This window comes from Chiloscyllium punctatum, chromosome 24 (genome assembly GCF_047496795.1).
Source record: "Chiloscyllium punctatum isolate Juve2018m chromosome 24, sChiPun1.3, whole genome shotgun sequence".
In the NCBI taxonomy this organism is placed as follows: domain Eukaryota; kingdom Metazoa; phylum Chordata; class Chondrichthyes; order Orectolobiformes; family Hemiscylliidae; genus Chiloscyllium; species Chiloscyllium punctatum.
In genome coordinates this window covers 57,103,032-57,126,148 of record NC_092762.1, presented here as the reverse complement: position 1 = coordinate 57,126,148, position 23,117 = coordinate 57,103,032, and the positions used below count along the sequence as shown (strand labels likewise).

General features: G+C 40.7%; 1 pseudogene; it reads right to left on the bottom strand.

The window, feature by feature from the left end:
* Positions 1-17: 17 nt before the first annotated feature.
* Positions 18-23,117, bottom strand: part of LOC140494564 (beta-1,3-galactosyl-O-glycosyl-glycoprotein beta-1,6-N-acetylglucosaminyltransferase 3-like) — a 90,780-nt pseudogene continuing 67,680 nt past the window's right edge.

Sequence of the window (23,117 nt, the reverse complement as noted above, 5' to 3'; positions counted from 1 at the left end):
AAAAATATTTTACTTTTGGTGTCCCCTGAATATCTGACTCCTCCTTTCCCACACCCACCCATTATTTCTCAAGTGCTGACTTTCGTCTAAAATCCGTTCCTTTTCTCATGTACAATATCATCGAATCCCTACAAGAGTGGGAACAGGTCCTTCAGCCCAATAAGTCCACACCAACCCCCTGAAGACTAACCCAGCCAAATCCATTCCCCTTCCATGTATTTACCTCTGACCAATGCACTTAGCCTACACATCCCTGAATACTATGGGCAATTTAATATGGCCAATTTACCTGACCTGCACATCATTTTGACTGTGGGAGGAAACCGGAGCACACCCACACCAATACAGTGACAACGTGCAAACTCCAAAGGCTGGAATTGAACCCGGATCCCTGGTGCTGTGAGGCAGCAGTGATGAGCACTGAGCCACCCTGCTGGCTTTCATACCCAGCTTGACCTCCACTCCCTCCTCCGCCCACCCCTTTCTGTTGACTCATGTAACAAAATTGTCAGTACTAGATGAGCAGAAGTTACGTCCACTGAAACACTGGAATATTGAAACCATTGTCTTAGGTCCACACCACAAACTCTGCATTTTCCTTGAAATTATCTGAGGCTGAACCAGACTGTTCAAAGTCTTAGTGTCAGACTTGACTTCAAATGAATATTCAACTGCACATTTGCTGTAAGTTGTGAATTTTCACTTCTGGATGAGGTGAGCTAAGTGCTGAGTATTACACTGCTGAAACCCTCACCAATATCTGGTCCCTTTGGACTTCATTTGTGAAGCACCCATGGGTTTCCTCCGGGTGCTCCGGTTTCCTCCCACAGTCCAAAACTGTGCAGGTTACGTGAATTGGCCATGCTAAATTGTCCATAGTGTTAGGTGAAGGAGTAAATGTAGGGGTATGGGGCTGGGTAGGTTTCTCTTCGGAGGGTTGGTGTGGACTTGTTGGGCCGAAGGGCCTGTTTCCACACTCTAAGTAATCTAATCATTCTTCCAGTAAACTCCTGGCTGACCTCCACACATTTTATCTTCTGTAGATTTTATCTTCTAAAACTCTGCCGCCTCTGTGTACTAATTTGCACCAAATACTACTTACCCATTCCTCCGAGCTTCCTGCATTGGCCCCAGCTAACCAATGCCTCAATTTTAGAATCCCCAATCTAATTTTCCAATCCCTCCTTGCCTTTTATCTGTCTAGTTTTTGTCATCAGATCTTCTTTCAACTCCTTAAAACCTCCTCTCGTCAAGCTTCTCTCCATCTGCTCTAATGCCTCCTATGTGGCCCTTGAGTCCAATTTTGTTTTATAATGTTCCTGTGAAGTGATGTAAGAAATTTTATGTTAAAGTCACCATAAAAATACACAAGCTTGTTGTTCATTACAACGGTAATCCATGACGCAGTTCCAGTTTGGAATAAATGGCACTTAAATTTAACCCACAAACAGCCTATGTCAAGTTTGCATTACATTTGCTAATCTCTCAAGATGATTTACATGAGCTACTGGAGAAATAAATTGGCCTTATTTTTCAAGAATCATGATGAGTCTGAACAAAATTATTTTTTATGATTAGAATCATGTCAGCACTAATAAATAGTAGATACATTTATAATTATCAAAATAAGTAGCATTAGTTACAAAAAAGTCATTTCTGTTCTAAATTGTATCTTAGTTCAAAAGTAATTCTGTTAATCTACCATTCCCAATTATTTACATAGTAGACTTGTGTGACCTTATTTCATGGTACACTAATATTTATTTTTCTCCTTCTCTATATTCCATTTCAGTTCAGTTATCAAAAAATTATAAAAATATTTTATCTCCTTCACCTCCCATGTTGGATTTATAATACCTGCTGTTATCCAAAGCAGTGCTGAAGTTACATGCAAAACTACCAAGGTATGTTTCCCCAGTGGCCAAATCTCTAGAATCCAACCTCTGAACTGATGAATGGAGTGAATATATGCTGCAAGTAATTAATTTTAATTTTAAATCTCAAGATAATTCTTCATTTAAGAGGCTCAATTGGTCTAAAAGACTCACTCGACCTATTAAAGTATTCATAGAATTCCTTCAGTGCGGAAAGAGGCTTTTCGACTTGATCCTCTGAAAAGCATCCCATCCAGACCCTGACTTCTACCTTATCCCCATAATCCTGCATTTATCATAGCTAACCCACCTAGCCTGCACATTACCTGCACTACACACGCGCGCACACACACACACACACACACACACACACACACACACACCCCTTCAGGATACTACAGGGCAATTTAGCAAAGCCAATCCTCCTAACGTACACATCTTTGGAGCAAAGGGGGAAACCAGAGCATGACATGGGGAGAATGTATAAACTCCACATACACTGTCCCCTGAGGCTGCCATCAAACCCAGGTCCCTGGTGCTTTTAGTACACATCATAAGAATTTCTGCAGTCAATTTGGGATGCTACCTCTGTCAGGATCAGGCAGGATCTTCTAATTCTGATTGTAGGCTGACTGCTATTAGAGAGCATTGTTGTACAGATGATTGTCTCTTGATAATAATTGATTCCAAGACATTTATTAGGATGATGACTTAATGATCTATAATTCCCATTTTTTAAAATTATCATTCCTTCTGAATATAGTTAGAATACAATGATGAAGAGTGGTGGACTGATAGACAGAATTCTTCACATTGCTCCCTTGCTACGACAAAATGGGTCTAGTTACAAAGAAAAAATTTGGACATCCCCTAATGCTTTTTATAATGGAGTGATCAGGTGTCAGTTGTGACACTGGGTAGTTCCTGCTTGGCTGTTACTATGTATGCTCAGACAGCCTTAATCTTGGTTCATTTACACGCACTGTATTAAACATAGGTCTTCTCCAATTGTAGTGAGAGTTTAAACAAACCTTGGCCAAACTTTATTTTTCTTTCAGGTACTAGTACTCGGTGGGAAGCTAGGGAAGTGAATGTGGACCCCTTGCTGAGATACTTGTATCATCAATAGTCACAGGTGAGGTGCTGGAAGACTGGAGGTTGACTAACGTGGTGCCACTATTTAAGAAAGGTGGTAAGGAAAAGCCAGGGAACTATAGAATGGTCAGCCTGTCATTGGTGGGCAAGTTGTTGGAGAGAATCTTGTGGGACAGGATGTACATGTATTTGGAAAGGCAAGCTCTGATTAGGGATAGCCAACATGGACTTGTGTGTGGGAGATTATGCCTCACAAACTTGATTGAGTTTTTGAAGAAGTAACAAAGAGGTTTGATGAGGGCAGAGAGGTGGACATGATCTATATTGACTTCAGTAAGGCGTTCGACAAGGTTCCCCATGGGAGACTGGTTAGCAAGGTTAGATCTCACGGAATACAGGGAGAACTAGCCATTTGGATACAGAACTGGCTCAAAGGTAGAAGACAGAGGGTGGAGGTGGAGGGTTGTTTTTCAGAATGGAGGCCTGTGACCAATGGAGTGCCACAAGGATCGGTGCTGGGTCCACTACTTTTCTTCATTTCTATAAATGATTTGGATGTGAGCATAAGAGGTATAGTTAATAAGTTTGCAGGTGACACTAAAATTGGAGGTGTAGTGGACAGTGAAGAAAGTTACCTCAGAGAACATCTGGATCTTGATCAGATAAGTCAATGGACTGAGGAGTGGCAGATAGAGTTTAATTTAGACAAATGCAAAGAGCTGCATTTTGGGAAAGCAAATCTTAACAGGATTTATACATTTAATGGTAAGGTCCTGGGAAGTGTTTTGAGTAGACACCTTTGACTGCAGGTTCATAGCTCCTTGAAAGTGGAGTCGCGGATAGATAATATAGTAAAGAAGGCGTTTGGTATTCTTTCCTTTCTTGGTCAGAGCATAGAGTATAGGAGTTGGGAGGTCATGTTGTGGTTGTAAAGGACATTGGTTCGACCACTTTTGGAATATTGCATTCAATTCTGGTCATCTTCCTATCAGAAGGATGTTGTGAAACTTGAAACTGTTCCAAAAAGATTTAAAAAGGGTGTTGCAGTGTTGGAGGATTTGAGCTATCGGGAGAGGCTGAATAAACTGGGGCTGTTTTCCCGGAGTGTCAGAGGCTGAAGGGTGACCTTACAAAGGTTTATAAAATCATGAGGTGCATGGGTAGGATAAAAAACAAAGTGTATTCTCTGGGGTGTGGGAGTCCAGAACTAGAGGGCATAGGTTTAGGGTGAGAGGAGAAAGATATAAGAGGGACATAAAGGGCAACATTTTCACCCAGAGGGTGAGAGTGCTGGAAAATGGGACTAGATTAGGTTAGGATATCTGGTAGGCATGTTGGGTTAGACCGAATGGTCTGTTTCCATGCTGAACATCTGTGTCTGTATTAAGGGGCATCAGTCGTTCAGCAGCACGTCAGGGATTTAAAACTGATTAGTAGTTCATTGACAATAGACAATAGGTGCAGGAGTAGGCCATTCTGTCCTTCGAGCCTGCACCACCATTCAATATGATCATGGCTGATCATCCTTAATCAGTATCCTGATCCTGCCTTATCTCCATAATCCTTGATTCCATTATCCTTGAGAGCTCTATCCAACTCTCTCTAGTTTTGGTGGCATGGTCTGTGTCTAAACCTTTTCCATTCTAGGGGATTCCTTTTGTACCACAATTGTTTGTTTCAACGGGTATTTTAGGTGCTTGGACGTTGAGGGAAGGGCACTAATCTGTTCTAATTAGATCCTTGCAATTTAAGAGTAATTGAGATAGTTGGTAGTACAAAGTAAACTGTACTGACTCATGATAAGAAGATGCTTGACAAGCCTTATGTGCCACAGGCAACCATGGTTTTCTGCCATAGGTACTGCTCAAGGCACTGAAGTGCAAATGGGATCCACGTCAGTGTCAAATTTATTGGCAAACAGATGATGTTGTTGAAGAATCCAGTTGAGATCTCCAGCTCCATAAATACAGATGGACCTGCGATGGGAACCAGTGCACAAAGGATAGGCTTTTCCTTTTGTTACACCACCCTCTAAGTATTTCCACTTAACTAGCCTGGCCACTGACCTCATATCACTCACATCATATTTAGGATGTGAAGGTTTAGAGCCAGGAACATCAGACATCCGCTGTAGAGTGGCCCAGATGAACTCATCAGGGTTATAAGTGTCCTTTGACCATTCAAAAAGTTGCTTTGCTTTTGGGTCCTTAAGGATATGTTCATCAAATTTTCTACTGACCACCATGTGGGCACTACCTGAGAATATGGAGGCCACATAAGAAATTGTTTTCTTAACGATGTTCGTCTTAACCATTTTCCTATTGACCACTCCGAAGCTATATTTCCAATGTAACTGTTTCCTCCCTGTAGCTACTTCAGTCTCTAAACTGCGGCCCCTTCTAAATGCTGTAGCTAATGGATGTTCTCAGAGTTGGTTTTGATGGGAAAGTCCATACCAGACAGATTGATGAAGTACTTCCAGCTTAAATGCCTTGCCAACAATTCCTCCATGCAGTTGAGGTCTGCCCGGACTCTCGACCAGGAGCCATAAACAAGATTCTCTAACTTCCCTGCAATAAAAACATTTGGGAAACAGGATGCAATGTTGTGAACTACAATTTTGAAATCAAGAGATGATTTGTTATCAATATGTATATAGTAAATATTCTGGGGGGTGTAAATTGTCCTCAAAAGTCTTTCAAACTGGCCAGTTCTTTGATGAACAACAACAGAGTAAGCAATTGGAATTTGCTCCTCTTTCTTACGGAGAGCAAACATGATGTACTTTCTGCTCCTTATGAAATTCTCACTGTTCTGTGTGTCTTCAGTATAATAGGAATCATTCCGAATTTCTGACTTCGTTTGCACCTTCAGTACTTGACTTCTCTTGATCTCCCTGACATCCCCTTGTAAAATAGTTGTACAGTTCACATTGTAAAGGGATTCTATAAATACCTCCAGCTCTGAACACTTTGCTTTATAAGCACCAGATGAGGGTAAGTTTCCATTCCATGTAAAATGTTGGCTTTTCACAGGAAAATGGTCCCAGTTGTTTGTTAGGAGACCCTTCTTGGAACCAAGATTCAGGACAAAAACAGTGATGCAAGTCAATAGCAGAATTAGAAAGCACTCCCGTAGAAACTAATTACATTTCCATATCATGGTGATGCTGAAAACAAGATTTGGAAAACTCCAAATATCAAATTGTGAAGAAATGATTTCAATTGATGCTTTTCCCAATGTTAGCTCTGTGAAATTAAGTATATCTGAGATAAATTCCACAACAGGACTTCTTTATCTTTGCAAAGCTGAAACATAAAGCAGACAAACAACAATAATTTTAGTCACCAGCATTTTAAAAAGTCAAGCTTAAACAGAATGCAATTCTAATGATTTCTTTGATCAATACCAGCCAAAACAATGTTATTATTATAATGTATGGGATTTATGTACAAAATGACCATACCCTCTATGGAAGAATATACTTCAAAACAAGTTAATTAAATGTGAAATACGTTCCAAATGTGATGCAGTTCTAAAGAAATACAGGTAAGTCTTTTGGGGAGGTGGTAATATTGCAGCCATTGGCTTTAATATGCAGAGTTGATTGCCTGCTGTGTTAAGAATCCCACTAACAAAGTGTAGGGTCCTGCCCTTGCTGGGATCTCTTTTTAGTATTATTTCTATTTTAATATTCAGTTCTGCCACAGCTGGTGAGAACTCCTATTGAATGTATGGCAATGTACTCAAATCCTCAGAATCCACTCTTTAAATCACGATGTGATTGTAATGCTCATTTAAACATGATACAAAAAGCATACTGCCCTGCTAAAGGAACTGGAAAAAATCTGCCCATTGATACAAGTATTGTGGATGGTATTGATATCACCCACAACATTAATAGGTTATTACTTCTCAGAAAAACACCGTGGAAATAAACACTATGTCAATAAGTATGTTTACTTAAAAACTTGGTTAATAATGCAAGACTTTCAAGTGTTCTGCTTCAAAAACAGAAAGTGAACTGGATCAGCCACAAATACTGTGACCATAAGAACAGGTCAGAAGCTGGGACTTCTGTGGCAAGCACCTCTTGTCCTAACCTTTTAAAGCCTGTCCATCATCTGCGTGCAACAAGTCATAATTGCAATGGATTATACTACATTTCCTTAGATAAGTGCAGCTCAAGCAACATCCAAACAACTGTTCACTAGACTGACATGCAGGATACTGGAAGAGCACAGTCACAGAGAAGTACAGCACGGAAATAGACCCTTTGGTCCCATATGTCCAGGCCGACCAGATATCCTAATCTAATCTAGTCCCACCTGCCAGCATTTGGCCCATATCGCTCTAACCCCTTCCTATTCATTAAATGCTGCAATTATACTAGCCTCCACCATTTTGCCTGGCAGATTATGCCACACAGGCACCACCCTCTGCGTGAGAAAGTTGCCCCTTAGGTCCCTTTTATATCTTACCCCTCTCACCCTAAAACTAAGCTCTCTAGTTCTCGATTCCCTCACCCCAAGGAGTAGACTTTGTCTATTTATCCTATCCATGCCCCTCATGATTTTATAAACCACTATAAGATCACCCTTCAGCCTCCAACACTTCAGGGAAAACAGCCCCAGCCTGTTCAGCATCTCCCTATAGCTCAAATCTTCCAACCCTGACAACATCCTTGTAAATTTTTTCTGAACCCTTTCAAGTTTCACAACATCCTTCTGATAGGAAGGAGACCAGAATTGCACACAATATTCCAAAAGTGGCCTAACTAATCCTGTAAATCTGCAACATGACCTCCCAACTCCTGTACTCAATGCTCTGACCAATATAGGAAAGCATACCAAATGCCTTCTTCACTATCCTATCTACCTGTGACTCCACTTTCAAGGAGCTATGAGCCTGCACTTGAAGGGCTTTTTGTTCAGCAACACTCCCTAGGACCTTACCATTAAGTGTATAAGTCCTGTTCTGATTTGCTTTCCCAAAATGCAGCACCTCGTATTTATCTAAATTAAACTCCATCAGCCACTCCTCAGCGCATTGGCCCATCTGCTCAAAATCCCGTTGTACTCTGAAGTAACCTTCTTCGCTATCCACAACAATTTTGGTGTCATCTGCAAACTTACTAACTATACCTCCTATGTTCACATCCAAATCATTTATATAAATGATGAAAAGTCGTGGACCCAGCACCGATCCTTGTGGCATCCGCTGGTTACAGGCCTCCAGTCTCAATAGGGGAAGGCATCGCAAAGTACCAGTTTCACAAAAATTAAGAGTAAATACAGCAGATGCTGGAAATCTGAAATAAGACTTAAAAAGCTGTTGGAAAAACCTAGCTGAATCTGAATTCTGAGGAAAGATCACTGGGTTAGGACACTAGCCTTTTCTTTCTACAACTATCCCCTGATCAGCGTTTCTTCGATCTTTTGCTCTTTTTGCAAAATAAATTCAAGAAACATAAAGCATACCAAATTGCATACTAAGCATTTGCTAAACATTTGCCAAATGTACACAAGATAAGATTTGCAAGGATCAAGACAATGCAATGAAAAGCCACATGACTGCAACTGAGAACAGAATCTTAAGCAGATGTGAAAAGCAATCTTCAGTTTAGAAAGAATATGACTGCCAGATGGTTTCACTTGGGACATTGGCACAATTTTATTAAAGTGTGACGAATGGATAAAGGGAAGCAGAGAAAAGTTGAAAGATTGAAAGGAAATTTTAGGAGTAACTGTATGGACATTGCATAAAAGAAAAGTGATCAACACAATCTGAATTGTGTGGGCGGCACGGTGGCACAGTGGTTAGCACTGCTGCCTCACAGCGCCAGAGACCCGGGTTCAATTCCCGACTCAGGCGACTGACTGTGTGGAGTTTGCACATTCTCCCCGTGTCTGCGTGGGTTTCCTCCGGGTGCTCCGGTTTCCTCCCACACTCCAAAGATGTGCAGGTCAAGTGAATTGGCTATGCTAAATTGCCCGTAGTGTTAGGTAAGGGGTAGATGTAGGGGTATGGGTGGGTTGCGCTTCGGCGGGGCGGTGTGGACTTGTTGGGCCGAAGGGCCTGTTTCCACGCTAAGTAATCTAATCTAATCTAAAAAACAATTGGAAGAACAGATTTCATGCTGCATCAAAAATCTGGACATAGATGGGAGGGGTAATGATATAGCAGTAGTATTACAGGGCTAGCAATCCAGAGGCCCAGACCAAAGCTCCAGGAGGTGGAGAAGTCAATGTTTCGGGTGTAACCCTTCTTCAGGGCTGGGGGTGGGTGTAAGGGGAGCTGCAGATAAAGGTGGTTGGGGGTGTGGAGGAGGGACGGGGCAGGGTGGTGATGTAGGTAGGTAGTGGGTTGGTCAATGGGAGGAATGAATCCTGTTGGTAGTTGGAAGGAATGGTTGATCAGTGGAATGGAAGGGAGGGGGAGGGACTGGGAAGGGAGTTGGAGAATGGGAAGAGAGGTTACTTGAAATTGGAGAACCAATTTCCCTACCTCACCACCCCTGCCACCCCTTTTATCTGCAGCTCCCCTTACACCATCCTCACTCCTGAAGAAGGGCTGCACCCAAAATGTTGACTTCTCCACTTCCTGATGCTGCTTGGCTTACTGTGTTTTTCCAGCCTCTTGCTTGTCTGTCTTGGATTCCAGCATCTGCAGTTCTTTTTGCATCTCATTGGAGTGACATATTTTCCACCTTCCCTCCACCAATGCACAGTGGCAGCAATGTTTCCATCGCCAAGTTAAACTATAGAACTTCCAGCACTTCTTTGACAGCATGTTTCAGACTTGTCACTTCTGCTCCCTTCCCAGCTGATGCATGAGAGGACCCTGCAATTGCCCTCCAAGCAATACACCATCCTGACCTGGAACTATGTCATCATTCCTTCCATAGAATTTGCAGTCTGGAAACAGGCCATTTGGCCCAACAAGTCCACACTGACCCTCTGAAGAGCACCTCCCTCCCCAGACCCATCCCCTGTAACTCTGCATTTCCCATGGCTAATGCACCTAATCTACACACTGCTGAACACTATAGGTAATTTAGCATGGCCAGTCTACCTAACGTGCACATCTTTGGACTTTACTATCATTGGGTCAAAAACCTGGAGCAACACTGTGAGCGCAGTGGTTCAATAATACTGTTGTGTGCCACCTCCTCAAGGGCAATTATGGATTTTACAATGCAAGCTGGTTGAGACAGTTATGCCTACCTCGTGAATAAATGTTAATTTTCATTTGAACATTATTCCTATATTTTCTTTCTTAACAATGCTTGTGTAGGTCAATTACTGAATATCAAAACTCCATTGAAAGGCTATATTTCTACACCAGCTCATCCAATTATTTCTCAAAAGTCTTGTTTCACTTCTTTGGATTATTTTGAATAGTTAGTTTTCTTACCCATGACCACTTCCTTAGCTTTATAGATCTTCACATCTTGTATTATTTTTGTAGCAGGTGATTTCACTGAGCCCAAAGGTGATCCTTGAAGGTTGGATTAACTCTATCTCACCTCTTACTTCAGTGAAAATCTGCACAATTTCTATCTTTGTTCCTAGGTCTTTCTTATCCTTGTATTGCTACTTCACATTTCACAATTATTCCAGATAATCGTGCAGCAGTAGTGCCCAATCTTGAATGACAGGTGGTTCATTTCAGCATATTTCTAATCCTTCTCAGCATGGCTCTATCTTCAGCAATAGGACTAGGATGAAAGGAGACCACTGTAAGTCATGCAGTAACAGTTAGAACCCTGGGTTAGTCAGCATAAGCTACCAGATCACTGCCAGTGGTTGAGGTACTGGACAGAAGTGGTGCCCTCTTCCCAAAACCCATTTGCCAATCAAATGCAGAATTATTAGGAATTGTTCTCCAGTACTGGAGACTGACAGATGGAATATGCCCCTACCCTAATCACCTCCAAACATTCCATTCCCTGGAATAAAATGCACCCAGTTTTGTTCTAGTGGTCAGTTGCATTTATTGCTCACTTATGCTTCACAAACAATATTTAGCTGGTCTTACATTCCAACTGTGCTTAGTTTTCCTTTCCAAAAATGTGCCAACTCTTATCCGGCACAATTTCACTGGTTGCCCTCTAGAACCATTTTCCACATGGACAGACAGAAGTTTTACATCATGAAGGAGAGAGATGGTCACGAGCAACCCCCGAGGTGACAGCCCTGGGCAGGGATCAGAAACAGGTTTCAACAAGGTTGGATTCAAAGAAAGAAAAGAAAAACTTAGATTTCCTTTGCATCTTTTTTTAATAATGTCATCCTTTCCAAGGAAATTTACAGCCAATAAAGTCCTTTTGAAGAACAGCCACAGTTATAATATTGGAGCCAACAGTGCACAGCAAGCTCCCATCAAATGTGACAATGGTCAGATAATTCCTTGTTTCAAAGGAATTGATCAACATTATCAAAGACCCTTCCCACCGCAGTTATACTCTCTTCCATTGGGCAGAAGATATAAAAGTTTGTATACATGTTCGAATAGACTCAAAAACAGTTCCTTCCCTGCTGTTTTCAGACTTCTGAATGAACATCTCAAATTTTAAATTTAATGTTCATCTTGCACGCTGGATACCTTCTCACTGTTCTTCATTTTGTTCTATTACTCCTATGCACTTTGTGTTATATGATCTACCTGTAACTGTACGCCAAACAAAACTTTTCACTGTGCCTAGGTACATGAGACAATAATAAGTCAAATCAAATCAAAAGGATAGGGTATCATCAGAAAGACATTGAGGATATTGCCTCTATAACTTTTAAAAATTGCATTATGGGATCTTTCATAGCCACTGAGGAGACAGACAGGGACTTGGTTTAACTTCTCATTTGAAATACAGAACCATTGACAGTGCAGCACTGCACTGAAATGTCAGCCTAGGTTTTTGTCTTTAGACTGAAAGATATGAAATTGCAATCTGTTGACTCAGAGGCAGAGGGCCACCATTGACACTTATTCTCCAGAATAATTATTTTGTATTCCCCTTCCTAACCCTCAGGAACATCGGACTGAATCGTAGAGCTCAACTGCCATATTGAATGAAAACAGCTAGCCCTGTCAAGACCGGAGGTTGAACTGGAGTCAGATATGCATCACATGGTGTTTGTTGTCCGAATCATCAATTAAGATCCCATGTCTCAGTATCATTTGTTTCAATATCCCTGTTTTTAGGTCTAGTACAGAAATCTAATTGAACATACAAATATACTAATTCACACTAATTACATAAAATCAACATTGCCCTTATTAATCAACCCATTCAGGCATGTTACAACACCAAGAAGAACCCCTTAATCATTACATTTGTTCTGCACCAATTATGTACACCACTAGATTAATTTATTTTGAGTACTTGAAAATATCCTCATAAAAAGGGGGATGTGGAGTTAATTCGGTAAAACTGTTGGTTGTTAAATATTTTATAGATCATTAAAGCCATTAAATTCTCCCAGAGATCAGATTTCTTCTTACCTCTCTCCATCCTCCTGTTGATATTCCAGCTTGTGCGTTTCTGCAGAATTTTTCCTCTCAAATAACACCATTAAACATATAGAACACAAGTGAAATATGACAATCTATCCCACAACAAGAATTCAGAATGAGAATTTCGCATTTACAACTTTCTAACATATTGATTAAATTACATCAGAAATCCCAATTTATAGGCTAAAGAAATATAAAGACAAAAATCTCCCAATGCTTTAAAAAACTCCTGAGATTTTTTATCAAAGTGATCCATTGTCTTTTTTATAAGAAGCCCTTTTCACTGACTTGGAGCACTAAGACTCTAGTTAATTGTAAGTGATTCTGAGTTAAAACAGCACTTACCACTTTTTTAGAAGTAGATTATCACTGTAACCTGCCTGACTCCCACTTTGCATTGACCAAAAGCAGCAGCAAGCACTAAGTCCACCTTTTCAAAACCTGCCTCTCTGACAAGCTGATTGTCCAGGCAGCAACCCACCCTGTCCCCTGTGATGTCAATCATCCACTGGTCAATTTCACTTGTCACATTAAAGAAACAGTGCATTTTTATGAATGGCTGAGGTGAATTCTAGAGCTGAACCTAATCTCTATTTTGCTTCCGATATCTTTTCATGCTTATATTTTAAAATGCTGTATGTTTGCTGTATTCAGCTACCTTCCTTAGTTTAAAGCAGATTAACCAATTACTTTAGTGATGGGTGGAAAATACCATAATATCTACATTTTTTGTGGCACAGTAGAAGTATGTCTACCTATGAGTCAGGAGATTCGGTTTCAAGTACCATTTGTTCCAGAGGGTTGTCATAATATCTTTGAGCGGGTTGGTTAGAAAATAGTTTTTTTAATGGTTCTACATTTGTATTGATGTGTTAGAGACAGGACACTGATTGTAACGTGTGAGATAGCAGAAAGATTGGCAATGCTAAAAGTATAGTCACATAGTGACAATGTTATTGAATAGTAATCCAATTTAAGAGCAAACTATACAGTAAATGGGAAAGTCCTGGGGAAAATTGATGTACGGAGATATCTGGGTGTTCCCTGAAAGTGGCAACACAGGTCAATAGAGTGGTCAATAAGGCATACGGGATGCTTTCCTTCATGGACGGGGTGTTGAGTACAAGAGTTGCAGGTCATGTAACAGTTGTATAAGACTTTGGTTCAGCCATATTTGGAATACTGCTTACAGTCTGGTCGTCACATTACCAGAAGGATGTGGATGCTTTGGAGAGGGTGCACAGCAGGTTCACTAGGATGTTGCCTGGTATGGAGGGCACAAGCTATGAAGAGAGGTTAAGTAGATTAGGATTATTTTCATTAGAAAGACAGAGGTTGAGGGCAGACCTGATTGAAGTATATAAAATCATGAGGTATAGACAGGGTGGAAAGTATTATGAAGATGTGAGTGTACTGTACCTTTAAGATAGTTAAAAGCTAGCAGAACTACCTGACAGCACCAAATGTATTGAACAATATATAATGTAACATGTGGTTCATTAGCTAGGGTATCTGGTTGCTTGGAAATGACAAAACAGATTTGCATTAGGCCAATCAGTTTAAATTATACCCCCCAAAAATACAAGACTCTAATCAAGTTTGAATTGAGTAAATTGACAACCTTAAAAGCCAATGACACAATCCGATGCTTTGGGGGTATAAGATGGGGAAAATTGAACAGTTGGGAGGAAAGCTGCCAAGCCATCAGCATTTGCAGATTGCCCAGAGAATAGCTGTCTTAAAGGTACCTTTATCGATCAGTAACCTGTGAAGCAGAAATCCCTAAGAAGAAGAAAATAAGATTAGACATCTAGCCGGTTTTAGACAAGTTGAATTTTGGTAAATCTTAATTGGGGGTTTTATCGGACTAGTATTATAGAAGGAAAAGTAAAAGATAGGTTAGAGGAAGGAGTTGTAAATAGTTGTTAGTTAATTATTCTCTGTTATACTTTAAGAAATAAAATTGTTACTCTTACTTTAACTTAGCCTCTTGAGTTTTCACAGATTACTGCACGGGAGAAATCTTTTCTGCATTGCTGTTTTAAATTGAGCAGGAGGGTTTACTCCCATGTCGTAACAAAAACAAGAAGCTTTTTTCAAGAGTGGGGGACTCAATTACCAGGGGTCACAAGTTCAAAGTGAGAGGGGAGAAGTTTAGGGGAGATATGTGTGGAATGTTCTTTACACATTCCAGGTGGGTGCCTGGAATGTGTATCTAGACAGATACATGAATAGGCAAGGAGCAAAGAGATACAGACCCTTAGAAAATAGGTGACAGGTTTAGATAAAGGATCTGGATCAGTGCAGGCTTAAAGGGCCTGTGGTATAATTTTCATTGTTCTTTCTTTGTTCTAATTCTGCAATAATCTGGCAGTATGGATTAATGATCCTGAAACAAGAGTTCAAATCCCACAGCAGCAGTTGGGAAATCTAATTTTAGTCCATTAAATAACTCTTTTTTTTTAAAAAACAAAACAATAATGCAAGTTGTGGCGAGCATGAAACTGGAGGATTGTCCAAAACCCTATCCCAATCTTGCTTACTAATGCACTTTACAAGAATGGAAACTCATATAGTTTACCCAGGCTGGGCTGTAATAATAGCAATCATTTTATTGAGCAAGAAAACAGATGAGGGAATTTTCAATGATATCCTGTCCATTTTGAAGGAATATGGAACAGACGGAGGGGTAAAACAGGATAGGAGCCCTAGGTTTTACCATTCACTGTCATCAACCACATGATTCCTTGACGTGGCAGCAATACAGAATTAGTCAGGCAAAGTTGTGTTAAAAGTGAAATACATTAATAAATTCATTTCAAAATATTTGAGAAAGAGCTACAAGATTCTGGAACAATGTGTTATCTTCAAGTTGCAGAATTAAACTTTGTGTAACTTAAGCACTGTTCTATTTCATCAGCTTTGCTTTTGTGTAATTTTATTTCTACTAATTCATTTAACAGGTATTCTTAGCCTGAACTGTCCAGCATTATAATGTGGCATTTAATGCAATTAGTAAAGAGGCATGCACAGAAAGCATCTCAATGAAAATACCTTGACCTTATTTAATCTAGAGGCACATCAAACACATCCACTCCTTTCAAAGACGAAAAGCTTTGAAACATAGGAAGAAAGTTCGGTCTGTGAAAATAATACTTTGTTGTGAATGTCACTGTTGGAAATGCGCTCAGAATGCATCGGGGGGTCTCCCTCACTCCACTGAGTTCTTTAGTGGGGACATGGGGTCACAGTCAAAAACACACTCATTAATTCAGTGGGCCACTGTGCTACGTATGCTGCTATACATGACCAGGTTCCCTCATTAAATTCCAATTGCACTTCAATAACTGAAGCTTGTAATACACATCCCAACTAGGTCTGCATTAAATGTGGTCAGGAATACCTTCTTACAGATTCTTAATATAGTGTATCTAACATACTCTCATGGGAGAATTGTAGTTTTCTGTTCCATTGGAATCACATCTCATTTCCCACGCTCTTGCACCTTGGGTTCTCCTAATCCATGACAGCAGTTTTGTATCATATTTTCACAATTTGCTTCAAATCAGATCAAGAGAACAATTCCACCCGTGTCCTTCAGACCCAGTAAAGAGGGCAGATTTTATCTCACGTCTTTTGGCTTCTTTTGAACAGTGTGGCCTTTAAGATTTGAAAATGAAACCATGGTGCAGAATTCTTAGGGACGATAATGAGAGTATCTGTATCAACTTAACAGTTCCTTTTGCAATTTCAACTGCCAAAAGACCCAGGAGCTGACTGAGTTTTAGTGGAACATTTCATTTTTAGACAGTGGATCACGGATCATTTTTGCTAAGTTTCTTCATTTTATTTGGATCCAAAAGGACCAGTAAAGTGTATTTGTCTGATTGGACACCACAAAAGAACCAGTGATTGAGTTACAGTGCATGTGTGGTTTTGAGGATAAGAGGCCTTTGTGGTCAACAGCGCTATAGCTCCAGAGACAGCTGTGGGAAGATTCATTTATGGAGATGAATTTTATACAATTGAAAGGATGCTGCTGAAAATGTGTGCACTTTTTATGTTTTTTTTCCCTTTTCTGAATGAATTGTCTCATTACCAAGGATGGATCATTCATGCCTGCTGTTGATCTGATATCATTTTATTGATTAAACTATCTCAAAGTCTTTATTATTGAAATCCAATTGATGTCATATCATTAATTCACAGTGACAATTTTCCTTTTTGCTTTCTTTATATTCAATTAATTAATTTCTGTATTAATGCTTTAAATTCTTTTTAATAATATTTCAACCATTTCTTCATTTACTCACCCGTTTCTCTTGAAGATAGTGATTCATTACATTATGACATTCAATGGAACGCACTTTCTGAAGTGTAGTTCCTTACTGGGTATGCTTGACCCAAGTGTTGCCTCTCACAGCTTCACTGCACATTTTTAGTGGGAGGTGGTTGCTTGAGCCCTGACTGCAGCTCTGATGCAGTGCTTTACTGATCCAATCCCCATCAAACATTGATATACATTTACATTTCAACAGGGGCCAGTCAATAGTAATTGTCAGTGAGGACCCGAGCTTTATTGGCCCTAGATTTGTATTCCTTTGTACTTTAACCTAGAACAACTGTGTACCTAATTATTCGACCAGCGAAGCTGAGACTATTTGAGCCTTTGAGGTTGATTACTTCTTATACCAAGTGGTGCATTTACCCACTAATCCCTCAGGTAAAGTAATCTCATCATTTCCCCCAAATCTTTCTCCTTAATTGCAGCTTTCTTTGATCAATCTTTCACCTTCAGGTGATAAGAGAGAAAATTGAAGGGGCTAATCTTAATCTTAAAAATTATACATTTATTATTGATAATATGACATTAGGAACATGTTTGGACCTAAAGTTGAGAAATAGGCTCTTTAATCTAACTTTTCTTATCAACCTGTTCAGAGATGTTATTATACACCTCTTGAGCAGATGGGACTTGAACCCAGGCCTCTTGGTCCAGGGGTAAGGACACTAACACTGCATCATAAGAGGGCCAGAGGGCTCTTTTATATATTGGGTTCATTATAAATCTCAGCTGTTAATTAAATTGCTCTGAATTGGCAAATTCTACCAGGTCTCAACCAGGCCACTAGACAGAGCACTTTGTGATGACAGATGATTCCATAGCAAAGCATGTGATGACTGATAGTCAAAACAATGATACCGTAGAATCCAGAGCCATGGGTTGTTGCCAAGATGAGTTTTGTGTAAATTCCTGTGTACAATTCAGCAATCAGAGGTACAATGTTAGTGATAAATAGCCTAAACCTATTAACCATGTGATTTCAGTTTTGGTTGTTTAAGGAACACCACATCTCACTATTGAATATGAATAATAAGAGCTCTATGCTAGGAAATGAAAACGGCACCAAGGATAGAACAAAATTTTACTGGTCAATGCTACATGTGTACCTTGCCTTTAAAGCAGTTCACTTTTAAGGACTCCATGTGCTTTTTGTATACAGTGTTACAAATCTGTCTGGACTACTTTGGGCTTGTAAGCATTGAAATCATTTGGCTGCTGCAACTCTGCTTCTCACTTGTAATGTGTTTTACTGTTTTAAATAAACGAACTAAAAGAGTTATTAATCCCTGATAACTGAGTGATTGTTAAACCATTATAATTAACATGACACGATGAACAGCAGTGGGAAACATCATGCTAATGAGGCCTACCACACTTGAATGGTCAGCAAAGAAGTTCAACTACAGGTGAAATACAGCCTTAAACTATCTGAAAGTCTTTATTCGTTACAATGTCAGGAAGTGTTGTAGACGCAGTTTAAAAATAGCCAAAGAACTGTAGATGCTGGAAATCAGTAACAAAAGCAGAAATTGCTGGAAAAACTCAGCAGATCTGGCAATATCCATGGAGAGAAAGCAGAATTAATGTTTTGGGTGCAGTAACCCTTCTTCAGAACTGATTGTAGCTCGGAAAATGCTGGTATATAAGCTGAAGATGAGCTTGGGGAGAGTGGCACGGTGGCACAGTGGTTAGCACTGCTGCCTCACAGCACCAGAGACCTGGGTTCAATTCCCAACTCAGGCGACTGACTGTGTGGAGTTTGCACATTCTCCCCGTGTCTGCGTGGGTTTCCTCCGGGTGCTCCGGTTTCGTCCCACAGACCCAAGATGTGCAGGTCAGGTGAATCGGCCATGCTAAATTGCCCGTAGTGTTAGGTAAGGGATAGATGTAGGGGTATGGGTGGGTTACGCTTCAGCGGGTCGGTGTGGACTTGTTGGGCCGAAGGGCCTGTTTCCACACTGTAAGTAAACTAAACTAAACTAAACGATAGATGGAGATGGTGCCAGAAAGAGAGAGAGAGAGAGAACAGCAGGACAAAGGAATGGATAAACATCAGCCTGGTGGAATGAATACCTGCTAACGGGGATGATCAGTAGTTGACATTGAATTGTGTGTGATCAACCCATGTGATGACAAGGCCTGGAGCGTGGGCGTTGGGGTAGGACCATGGGACGTTGCTCAGGCCCAAAAATCATTGAACTCAAAGGGGGTGCAGTGGGTAGGGGTGGGGGCAACGGGTGGAAGGTAGGAGGGGTGAGTGGATAGGTGGAGATGGAGCCCAGAGAGCGAGAAAAATGGGTTGGCATACAAATATATAGTTGATAGTAAGCTAGGAAAGAATCTAGCTTCTCTTTTGCTCTGGCTGACTGTCTACAATTCCCTTTGTCTGCCTACTCCTTTCTCTCTTTCTCTCTCTCTGGGCTGTGGTTCCACCGATTCTCTCATTTCTTTCACCCCTGACCTTCATCAGCGTGAATACTATCTTTTCCTAGCTGTTTCTAGTTCTGGAGAAGGGTCACTGGATCCAAAACATTAACTTTGTTTTCTCTCCATAGATGCTGCCAAACCTGATGAGTTTCTCAAGGAAAAAGAAAAGTTGAACAGTTATTACAGAAGGTTATGAAGGTGATAATATATTGAAGACCATCATAAAGCTAAAACATTGATAGAATTAGAAAAACCCCAGCATCAAAATGAGCTGGAAGTTCTTAAGTAACAAAACTAAGTGCCAAAGGTGTGAACCATTTGGAACATTTTGAGGAATAAGATCAGTCAGTGGCTAACCTGGAATATGACTCAGGTGTAATGTGTGAGGGTAAGTAAATTCTGAACAGCAACTGCAGTCCATGGAAGTAAAAAAATGAATAACATAAAAAGGAATAACACACAACATCACTGAAAACTGTGAAAATTAACTGATACCTCCAAAGTCACCATCATGAAAGTTGCATGTATCAGTAAATGATCTATATACTCTCGAAACTCATAGGTTCGTTTGCTATTACAAATAGTTAAATTTATTTTGGAATGTGGACATTGTCTTTAAGAATATGCTATGTGTTTACTTTGATGTAAATCTGACTGCTAATTCGTCAGCTTTGGGTTTGCAAGCCATTGACAAAAAAAGTTTGTTTCTGTAATGTCTGCTTTATAAATTATTTTTGTTGTACCGATTTAAATCAACTAACCCACTGAGTTAATCAATCCCTCACAAGTATTTCCTTATTAGAACATTATCATTAACATGTCAGGCAATAAGACGGGATGTCTAAACCAATGCCTGTGCACCTCTTGAGCTCTGACGATCTTCAAACATGATGTGGAGGTGCCAGTGTTGGACTGGAGTGGATAACGTTAAAAATCACACAACTCCAGGTTTTAATCTAACAGGTTTTTTTGGAAGTACTAGCTTTCGGAGTGCTGCTCCTTCATCAGGTAGCTGTGGACCAAGAGCAAAAGACACAGAAATTATAGCAAAAGATCAGTATCATGCATGCAACTGATATGATATATTGAACAAACCTAGATTGCTGTTAAGTCTTTCAGCTTTTAGAATGGGTTGCAGGTTTCAGTTCATTAATATCATAAATCCCAAAACTTCTTTCAAATGTGACTTATGATCCTGCTACCTAATGAAGGAGCAGTGCTCTGAATACTAGTACTTCCAAATAAACCTGTTAGACTATAACCTGGTGTTTAGATTAGAGTGGCGCTGGAAAAGCACAGCAGTTCAGGCAGCATCCGAGGAGCAGTAAAATCGACATTTCGGGCAAAAGCCCTTCATCAGGAATACCTATAACCTGGTGTTGTGTGATTTTTAATCTTCAAACAGTGAACCCTTTGCCTTTATATTTCTTCTTTGTTTCCTTTTGGTCTGAAAATGTGGTATTTGACAAAGTACCACATCAAAGTTCACGACACAAAATAAAAGCTTGTGAGTTACTGCGTCACATATCAGCATGGAGAGAGGACTCATAAGCTACCAGGAAGCAGAGAGTAGTCTTTTTTAGGTTAGCAAACTGTAAGTATATTGCCACAATGGTAAGTGCCAGACCCCCAGTTGTACCAATAACTTGGATGAAAGGACTGAACATCTTGTTGTTAAATTTGCTGCTGAGACAAAGATAGTTAGAAAAGTGAGTTATGAAGAGGCCATAAGGAATCCTTACAGGGATGTAGTTAGGTTAAGTGTATAGGCAAAAGTTTGGCAGATGGAGTATAATGAGGGAAGATGTGAACTTGTCAATTTAGGCAGGAAGATTAGAAAAGCAGCAAGTTATCTAAATGGAGAGAAATTGTCGAATCTGTGGTATTGAGGGATCTGTGTGCTGTGATCTGTGAATCACAAAAGGTTAGAATGTAGGTACAGCAAGTGATTAGCAATTGTGGCAAATAGAATGTTAATGCTTATTATGAGGGGAACCGAATTTAAAAGAAATACAGTTGTATAGAGCATTAAAAATCACACAACACCAGGTTATAGTCCAACAGGTTTAATTGGAAGCACACTAGCTTTCGGAGCGACGCTCCTTCATCAGGTGATTGTGGTGGGCTCAATTGTAACACAGAATTTATAGCAAAAATTTGCAGTGTGATGTAACTGAAATTATACATTGAAAAATTGATTGTCTGTTATGCCTTTCATCTGTTAGAATACAGTGATAGTTTCACTTCTTTCATGTGTAAATCACAAAACCCTTTTTTTAAGAGTTGCATTCTCAGGTTAGCTGTTAACAATGGTGATAGCTAGACAATATGTTGAAGGTGTTAGCCCCCTGTGTTATCTGTCTGTGACCTGATTTTTAGATTGATTCTAATCTAAAAAATGAGATAACAGAGTTTTACATAAACTCATGCAGTTTTTGAGCTCAGAGTTCTACATGAATGTATGCAGTTTTTGAGCAAAGTGCAATGTAGCTCCGCAAGTACAAATTCATCCCACAAAATATATGTGTCCATGTGGGTCTTTGTCTGTCTGTGTGTGTGTGTCTGTCTGTCTGTCTGGGTGGGGGTTGTGAGTGTGAGAAAGTGTGCGTGTGTGTGTGTGTGTGTGTGTGTAGTGAGTGCAGAGTGTCTTAAGTCTGTGAGGGGGTGCATGTGTGGGAGTGTGTGTCTATAAGGGTGTGTGTGGGTGTCTGTGTGCGCGTCTGTGTGTACCTGTGTCCATGTGTATGTGAGAGTGTGTGTGTGTGTGTGTGTGTGTGTAGGAATATCTGTGTGTGTGTGTAGTGCAATGGTGATCACCTGTAATGTGACATGAGCCCAAGGTCCCAGGTTGAGGCCCTCCCTATGGGTACCGAACTTAGTATCAGCCTCTGCTTGGCCACTTTCCTCTGCTGCCTGTCCCGAAGTCCACCTTGGAGGATGGTCACCTGAAGGTCTAAATCTGAATGTCCTGGACCACTGAAGTGTTCCCCAAGTGGGAGGGAACCCTCCTGTCTGTTGATTGTTGTGCGGTGCCCATTCATCTGTTGTAGCCTTTGCTCGGTTTCCCCAATGTACCATGCCTCCGGGCATCCTTGCCTGCAGCGTATAAGATAGACAACGTTGGCTGAGTCACATGAGGACCTGCCATGTACAAGGTGGGAGGTGTTCCCACGCGTAATAGTGGTATCTATGTCCACAATCTGACACGTCTTGCAGCGTCCACCGTGACAGGGTTGTATGGAGTTGTCCTGAGAGCCGGGCAGTTTGCTACGAACAATGATCTGTTTGAGGTTTGGCGGTTGTTTAAAGGCAAGTAGTGAAGGTGTGGGGAAGATCTTGGTGAGCTGCTCATCCTCATTGATAATGTGTTGCAGGTCACGAAGAACATGGCGTAATCTTTCAGCCCCTGGGAAGTACTGAACAATGAAGGGTACCCTGTCAGTTGCAGCACGTGTCTGTCTCCTGAGGAGGTCATTACGGTTCCTTGCTGTGGCACATCGGAACTGGCGGTCGATGAGTTGAGCAGCGTACCCCATTCTTGTGAGGGCATCCTTGAGTACTTCCAGGTGTCCGTCACGTTCCTCCTCATCTGAGCAGATCCAGTGTATGCGTAGGGCTTGTCCATAGGGAATGGCTGTTTTAATATGTTTTGGGTGGAAGCTGGAGAAGTGTAGCATTGTGAGGTTGTCTGTGGGTTTGCAGTAGAGTGTGGTGCTGAGGTGACCATCCTTGATGGAGACGCACATGTCCAAGAATGAGACAGACAGTCGAGAGTAATCCATGAATGAGCAGAGGCTGATAGCCAAGTTCGGTACACATAGGGAGGGCCTCAACTGGGACCTTGGGTTCATGTCACATTA